A 9,667-nucleotide genomic window follows, 5' to 3' on the forward strand; every position below is an offset into this window, starting at 1 on the left:
AAAGTTGAGTATCATCAGCATAACAGTGAAAGCTTACTCCTTGTCGATTTATTATATCTCCTAGAGGTAGCATGTATAATGCGAAGAGCATAGGCCCTAAGACTGAGCCCTGTGGTACACCGTACTGGACTTGCGATTTGCGTGATACCTCATTGTTTATTGCTACATATTGAACACGGTCGCATAAATAAGATCTAAGCCATTTCAAAGCTATTTCCTTAATACCGACATCATTTTCTAGTCTATGTAGGAGCATGCTGTGGTCAATGGTGTCGAATGCAGCACTAAGATCTAGCAGCACCAATAAGGAGATACAACCTCGGTCGGACGCCATAAGCAGATCATTTGTAACTCTAATCAGAGCAGTCTCTGTACTGTGATGTGCTCTAAATCCAGACTGGAAATCTTCATTAATCTCATTCCTTTGGAGGAAGGAACATATTTGAGTTGAGACTACTTTTTCCAGAACTTTAGATAAGAAAGGTTGATTCGAAATAGGTCTGTAGTTAACTAGTTCTCCAGGGTTCCAGATGGGTTTTTTTTACGAGGGGCCTTATAACAGCCACCTTATATGCTTAAGGCACATGTCCTATTGTCAGAGATGAGTTAATAATGCTAAGTAGAGGATCTATTATTTCTGGGAGCATCTCTTTCAGTAGATTTGTAGGTATAGGGTCTAACATGCATGCAGTTGATTTAGATGATCTATGTATCTGCTATGTATCTCATCACCACGATAAGAGGGGAGGGGGCCAGAGAATATTACTGTGTCTGACATCGTGCTTGCATCGTACTGTTCTACACTCTTTGGTGCAACAAGTACAGTTGTTATGGGAAGTGTTCCTGGTTCTGGTTGATCAAACCAATGCAGCCTAAACCATCAGATGATTGATATTATGGAAGTGTAGTGTATGCAAGATTAAAAAGATGCGTCTTTAGTCTAGATTTAAACTGACAGTGTGTCTGCCTCACGGACAGTGCAGAGTACAAAACTGTAGTTAGATTTTTGCGGGTTTCACTTCTGGTTGCATTGTTATAGTTTTTTCTCTAAATTCTTGGATTTTATTTGTAAAGTAGGTCATCACTGCTATGCTGATATCCAGAATCAGAAGTCGTTGACAATTTTTTTATTTAGCCACTGTGTTACATAAAAATCCTAGGATTGTGCTGGCTTTCTTCTCTTAGTGATGAATAGTAGGCCGATCTTGACGGTTTTAGGGCTTTCCTGTGTTTTCGAATACTATCCTTCCATGCTGTACGAAATGCTTCTATTTAGTTTTCTTAAAGTTGCGGTAAAGTTTTTGGGACGCTTTCTTCAGCGCCTGAATATGTTAATGGTGTTGGGCTGCCATCTTTAATCTTCTTTAAGCACAGAGGAGCAACTGTGTCTAGTGTTTCAGAGAAGGTGGAGTTAAAATTTTCAATGGTTATGTCAAGATCTTCAATGTTATTATTCATACTAGAGATTTGAGACAAGTCAGGCAGATTATCGAGAAACACACCTTTGGTAGTTGAAGTTATTGATCTATCATATTTGTAACAAGGAGTTTGATTTGCATAATACCAGATAATTATCCAAAATGTCTTTCATCTGCTTATGAATTTTAACAATGTCGACATTTATACTGTAAGACAGTATTCAATCTAAAGTATCATTACGAAGGTGAGTGGGTCCTGACACACGTTGCCTAATGCCCATGGAGTTAAGAGTGTCTTTGAAAGCCATTCCTAAAGCATCCGTATCGTTATCTACATGGATGTTAAAGTCACCAACGACAAGGAATCGATCTGCGACCAGTACTAGTTCTGATAAGAACAAACCAAATTCTCTAATCATTAATTTGTGTGGTGCCCTGGAGGCCTATATACAATAGCCAGAATACATTTGAAAAATGTTTTATCCTTAGTATTAGGTGTTGATACATGAAGTACCATGATTTCAAAAGAATTGCATTTAGAGTAAGACTTCTGGGAAATGCTAAAAGATTTATTGTAAAGTGCAGCGACACCTCCACCTTTGCCTTTTAGACGAGGCTCATGTTTATAATAATAATCTTGGGGGACAGACTCATTTAAAGTAATATAATCATATGGCTTTAGTCATGTTTCTGTCAAAAAGAGCATGTCTATTTTATGATCTGTTATCATATCGTTAACAAAAAGTGCTTTATTAGAGAGAGATCTAATATTTAGCAATCCAACTCGTAACAGTTGGTTATCTGTTTGCTCATGTTTGATATGTTTAATGTTTATTAAATTACTTTTAAGAGTGTAACGTATGATTTTGTTTGCTAATCCGGGGGACAGACACAGTCTCTATTTTATGATGTTTGGGAAAAGGGTTTATCGCACATTGTGCATTTTGTGTATTTTGCAACATTAGATGGCAAGCAGAAAGTTAGTTATGCCATTCTGTCTGCTCCCTGACCTGGGGGGCCTGAGTCAAGTTTTAGCATTTAGACTATGAGCCAAATTTCTAGACAGGAGGAAAGCACCAGCCAATGAGGGATGGAGACCGTCACTTTTCAACAGGTTATGTTCAGCAGGTAATGTTTAATATTATCTTTTGTGATCTCAGATTGACGGAGTCGAACATCATTTGTGCCGGTGTGAATAACAATCCTACTGACTTCTACGATTAGCATTAGACAGCACATTTTAATTTGACTTGATGTCAGGCGCTCTGTCTCCCGGTAAACATTGGAGTATGGTGGTGCCTCTATGTTAACGTTCAGAACAATATAATCACCTATAACTAGGGCACTTTCAGTAGGTTTCTCAGTCGGTGCATCACTGAGTGGGGCAAACCTGTTCGAGACTGTAATCGGAACGGTTGAGTGATGTTCTTACCCGAACCTAAGCCATCAATTAACACACAAGACAAACTGAAGGCAAGATGATATTACACAGTGTAAACAGAATGAACGCTAATGCTACAATTTTGGTTTAGAATCTTCGATGAATAACAAGGACAGGGTGATTGAGATATCAGGATAAGTTAGCAACGACAGTGATAAGTAATGATAATAAAATACACTAATATTAAAACTAAATTAAATCAAAGACAGCGCCGTCCGTGGAGCCAGTTAGAGTATTTGCACAATTTCATTAGAGAATATTTTAGTCCCCTGGCTACCATGTCAGATGAGAAAATTCTACACAAAATTAGCCTGCCACAGGAGAAAATTCTGCAGTTCTTTCATCTTGTTGGCCCAACTTTGTCAAGACAAACTCGAAAGAGCCAGAGGTGATTCACCGGTTTCGACCATCTTCCAAACTTTGACCTACGTCACGGTAAATCAGTACCATCAACATTAAGGTCACAATTACAGGCATTGCTGTCTTCAGGACTTTCCTGACAGACCAAGTGATCTGGAGAGATATTTCCAGAAACCACACTTTGCAATGGAAAATCAACTACTGCAGTTGGGTTGTGAACATTACCTGACTCAACAGTCTGCAGTTCCCCGTCAGCTACAACTGGGCAATCACCAGCAGGTACAGAATCACCAGAGGATACAGAACAGATATCAGGTAATCTTGTAAATGTGGGTATTGGGATCCCGCAGTATATACTACATTGTCCCACTCATCTGAGAGTTTGCGCTGGCCATGTTAATTTTTATTGGCTAATAGAACCCTGTCACCAACTTCAATTTTCACACCCTTGTTTTTTCGATTGTACATGTGTGCTTGGTGAGACTGTTCTTTCGAAGTGTTAGACTCTGCAACAGCAAAAGCATCCTCCAAATCCTCCAAAGAGAGTCATTCGAATCATTCCACGGCACACTCTTGCTACGACCTCAATTTGCAGTCTCAGGGTGCGACCGAACATTAGATAGAAGGCAGGGTACCCGGTAGTCTCGTGCACTGTGCAGTCGTATACGAATGTCACTGTATGGAGCATCCGAGCCCAATCTTGCTTTTGCCGTGGTTCAAGGGCTCTAATCATGTTTCCCAATGTTCGAATTAAATCTTTCTGTGATTCCGTTGGCCATAGGGTGATATGGTGTCGTCTGTGACTTCTTAACACCAGAAAAATCAAGCAAATGCTTAATGAGCTCACTACAGAAACTGGCCCCCTGATCCGAATGTATGCGTTCCTGGGAACCCATAGTAGCTAAAGCAGTTATCCCAGAGCTTCTGTGCTACTGACTTAGCTGTCCGGTCTGGGCAGCGAAAGGCGTGGGCCAGCTTGGTAAAATGGTCTGTGACCACTAAAACATCAACTGACCTATTCTGTGAATCTTCTGCCGTCCAGAAATCCATGCTGACTAATTCAAGTGGAGCAGAGGTCTTGACACTGCAATAGAGCTCCGGATCTGGTGTTTTGGCAAGCACACAATGACTACACATCTTCACATAGTCACGAACCTCACGTTCAATGTCAGACCAATATACAGTAAGTGTTGCAGAGACAATTGGAGAGTGCGATATTGGCCTTGGTTTCCGGCCTAATTGTGACATCCTTTTAGCACTTAAGATGTTAGGGAAGATGGTACCACGTACTGAATTATTTTGTGAAGTGACAAGGGGTCTCTTGATACACGATACAACACATCGTCATTCAATATTAGCTTCACCCACTGCTTCATAAACTTCCTTACAGCGCTGGGGTCCCCCATGCGCTGCGTCTCAAAGGCCTGTGTTTTCAATTAATGTAGAACATCACCCTCTGCAAATGTTCATTCTCAAGCTGTTTGTCTCTCAGCTCATGATGAGAATACGAAGAAAGGGCATCAAACCCAACATCTGCGATGTTGGATGAATCCAGCCAGAGGAGTGGCCCATGTTCGTGTTCCGTCGTCCCAAGAAAGGTGATTAGTAAAGACTGCAGCCACTTCATCACTCGAATAGCTCCCAGGCATGTCCGTGTCCCATTTGACTGCTAACCACTCACAAGTACTCGCTGGAACCTCTATACTGTCAAGCACTTGCTGACTGGCGTTGGACCGCCGGAAAACATCTTGGATAGCAGCACAGGATATGCTGCATCACTTAAGTCTACATAAACACCTTCCTTTGAAACATGCCTGGGTTTAAACAAATCAGTAAGGTGTGGATTTTGTAAAATTGCCTTAAGCATTTCTAAAATCGGAATGCAAGCAAATTTATCAGTCACAACAACTTGATCAAATGTTCCTGTGGTTTTATTTCTCCTGCTGTAAAATTTTGTGCCAAGAACAATTTCACTTGGTTCAACTCTTCCCCACTTTTCAGTAAATGGATTTTCTAAATTTTCAAATTAATTTTTTATTTTCCTTTTAGTTGCAGTATCTTGAGGGGAAAGACAACGATCTCAAAAACGATTTTCTCCATAGGTAAAACAAAACCATTTAAAACCGACTGAATTACTCCAGAAACATTTAGTTCTGCAACAGCAGATGCTCTTCTGTGACTTTAACAATACAGAAGCGGAGGCTACCTCTACAGCACTGCCAGTCTGATCAGATGTTTCAACATTACTTTGTTCGTCTGCAATTGCAGTCTCACGGTTGTCAGTAACTCAAAAGTCTGTTCACTTTGCTCAGTGTGTTTTATGTGAAGATGTTTCCTAAAACCTGAAAAAGTCCCAAACACAGAACCACAACCTGCCTCTGCACATTTAGGCGAAGAGTCTTTCCTGGAACAAAACCATGAACTAACATAAAATGCCTAAGAAGCCTTTTTGAACCATATAACTCAGCCTCACAAACAAAACACTTCATCTAAACGTAAGGCATCTATAACTAAGCAGCACTATCCACACCTTATGCAGCTTTCACTCCTCATACACCCCTAGGACGGGTGGTATGTGTTATTTTCTAAGAATTCAACGGTCCATCGTCAATTATTCCTTACATAGCCTATATATAACATCAATTATTTTGACTTTATCCTACTCTTTTTGTTACTGCCCAGCAAGCAATTTTGTGTCTAAAAACGTTTATAGCCATCCAGACATAGCCAGGCTAAAACAAGGCTAAATTTGGGCTGTCAGTGAAAATCGAATATACCCTTTAACCATAGACCAAGAATAGACTAGTCATCAATTAACCGGCTATTAAACAACTACATGTATATGTCTAATAGACGTGTACATGGGTCTAAGCTAAAACTAGGCTGAATTTGGGCTGTCAGTGAAATGCTAATAGATATCTAACCATAGCCCAAGAATAGACTAGTCACCAAGCAGTAAAAATATAAAGCTTTTATTAAGTAAAATATAAATTTCACATGTTAGACAAATTGAGGTAATAGAAAATTACAAATTATAAAAAAATAATAGAGAAAATACAATACAGAAAATAGAAAATTACAAAACAAAGCATTTATAAATGAAAATTGAAATGCAATAAACAAATATTACAATAAAATATAATTGAAAAACACTGGTGTTAACAGTTAAACGAGCACGTAAGTTAAATTAGTATTTAAAGCTAACTACATCGTGGCATATACTGTTACACTGATATCTGCTTAAATGTTACAGTTCACATACTAACAAATAAAGTAGATAAATAAACACATGTGAAATCGAAAACACTGATACATACTAGATCAAATCTAAATTTTCCACTTTTGGTGTAGACTCTACGTCTCTCCAAAGTCTGCCGTGAATTGACCTTGCTGTGATTCGCTCTCCCTCTCTCGTGCAATTAACATGGCAAACACGTTATCGCGAGATCTGGTAGCGGTGTTGCGTTACCTAAGGAGCGACAACCTGCTACCATGTCTCAGCCATCTAGCGGTTGAGATTGTAATTGCATTTTAATAAATAAACGTAAAAATAATGCATATAAATGTTGTAAATGACAGCAAAACTAATCTGCGTTGGGGACATATACATGTAAACAATTAAACACATTTAACACATTGGTACACAACTAGTCTAAATAGGTCTAAATCAAGGCTATAGCCAAGACGTTACAAATAGACATAAATAGGCATATATCTTGGTCATATTTTTAAAATATAGAACATGATAAGATACATCAGCAATCTCTGCGCTAACTGACAATAACGAACCAGTCTACGTGGGCTACTAAATATGTCAAAGAAATTAAATCAAACGTCTGAAAACACTGTTGGTTTTGTTTACATGATGGAATATCATACATCATACACCTTTTAGGCAAAAACGACATGTAGGCCTAACCAAATTCATGGTTATTTGGCCATAAGTGGTTATTCATATGGTCTATACTTAACCGAGACGATGAAATGACGGCTATTGCTTGCTGGGTTAAATGTAGGATGTTAATATACAGTCCACGTTTATTACTAACATCTACTGCGTAAATATAGTATATGCAGATGTCATCCACAGAAAAACTATACTATGTATTAACCTTGGATGCTGTTCCACAGGTAAGTATATCCCTAAATATGGAAACTGCAGAAGATTTTCCTGCTGTCAAATCCCTCTTGATCGTCACAGTTCTTATGTCAAAACGAGGGTTTCAAATTCGCAAACTCCAGACTACTACCAAGACTACGACCTGTTTCAACTAGTGGCGAGAGCTAGCTTGTGAATGTTAATTAGCGTCTAATATCTATGACGTCATTACAGATATCTCAAATAGAGTTTTGACTAGTCAAAACATATTTACAGATATCTCGAATCAGATTTCTTACTAGCACAATATAATTGCAGATATCTCTAATTATCAATGTGACTAGTCAAATTATAATTATTACTGGTCGAAATACAATTTAAACTATCTAAAAATGTTGATGAGCATCTGCCAAATGAATAAATGTAAAATAATATCTATGGATAGTCAAACCAAAGGTTTATATGCTTAAATCGCTTGCCATACATGTAAACGGAGGCGGGTCTACGTGAGTCGTGGCATCCTAACCAACCACAGAGACATAATGATGTGGGCGGGGTCAAAACCCACATGGTAAGAAAAGCGTCCACTAAAGAATTTTATAGTCTTATTTAATTAACACTGTATATAGGAATTTATAGTTTTATAGACCTGTGTTTTGACTTGCATAACCTTTTATGTTTTGCTTATAGTCAATGTTTTCTTGTACAGCTGCTTTGTAACAATGAAAATTGTAAAAAGCACTATATAAATAAAGCTGACTTGACTTAAAGATTTACTCATTAGATGTATTGCTGTCTCGACATTGCTTATTATTTTTCATTTCCTGACATATTAATCGGGAGTGGGTAACTTTGCATTAAAGCGTCATCCCATCCCCAATACTAGCTACATTTAGCATGCGTAACATTAGTGTGTATTTTTAATCATAGTTTTCATTTACTGTATATATTCAAATGTTTGTTTAACCTGCAACGGCGCATCAGGCTGTACTTATTCGAGGACAGGATTGTCACGAAATGGTTTTGACAGAACCCAGATGCAGGCAGACGAAGGGTTAACTTGAAATGTTTATTAAATAAAAGACCCACAATGGGGAAAAACAAGAACAAAACACTAGCAAACACACACTAGAAACAAACACAAAACAAGAATCTTTAAATTGAAATAATCCTTTCACAAACTGTAAACTGAAACAGGGTAGTCCAACACAACAAGAAACTGTGATACTACCGTGAGCATTGCTAACCAACATAAGACAAAAGATATAAGACAATGCACCGACACTGAACAGAGGGAAACTAAGACTATATAAAGGGAGACACTAACGAGGAGTGATTACATGGGGAGAGTGGTGACAGCTGATTGGAATAAACCCTAATTAAAGTGAAACACCAAACAGACGATGGGAATGAAACCCTTAAGAAATTACAGGAGATAGGAGGGTGGGGCTGAGAGACATAACAGGAAGACACGTGGCATCAAGTAACAACATAAAGCCACATGTCTCCACACATAACACAACAGAAACCCGAAAGACGTGGCAATGTCATGACTCTGCCCAGGGAGCTTGAAAGCTCGAGACAGGAAGGACAGAGTCCTAACAAGGATCTCCTGCTGTCTATTAAGAGATGCACAGTGTGCTGCATAAAATACCACTGTGCTCACTGTAAATCAGTGTTTATCCATTTACACCAGCTCCAAAATCATGTGGCTAATCACATGCAAACATGCAAAATACAGTTCAACAAGAAAGTATGTGTGTGAATGATTTAATTCTACTACCTTCCATCTTATAATACTTGTGTTTTTGCTTGTTATAATCATTTCTTTCTTTAATTTAAAACTAAAAACATATTGATCATTTACCAATTTGTTGTGTTGTGAAACCTTTGAGAAGTCGGAATCTCAGGGGTTCAAATACTTGTTGTTGTTGTTATAGACTATACATTACAGTGCAGTACATTACAATACATTTAATTTAAATCGTTGTACAATTCATGAATAACTATATAAATACCCTAGACTCTTTAAACTGTTGTGCTTTAGATCAAGGCATTTCACCACAGAACCTCTTCCTAGGCAATGCATTATAAACATAGCTGTTGTAAACAAGACAATTGTGCTACTTTATTGATTTAGATTTGACCATCATCAAGTCTGGTCTAAACTGCAGATTATAACCACCTTTTCACTGCTACTATTGCATTTCAACAGTAATCAGATCTAAACATTTAAAACCATACAGCCTCCATTGCCAGCAGCACCACCTCCATCGCCAGCATCTGCAGCACCACCTCCAAAAAGATTGTCCGGCAATGGTGTAAATATTATGTATGTAAAAATCTTTT

Source organism: Barbatula barbatula (genome assembly GCF_947034865.1).
Source record: "Barbatula barbatula genome assembly, chromosome: 1".
NCBI lineage: Eukaryota > Metazoa > Chordata > Actinopteri > Cypriniformes > Nemacheilidae > Barbatula > Barbatula barbatula.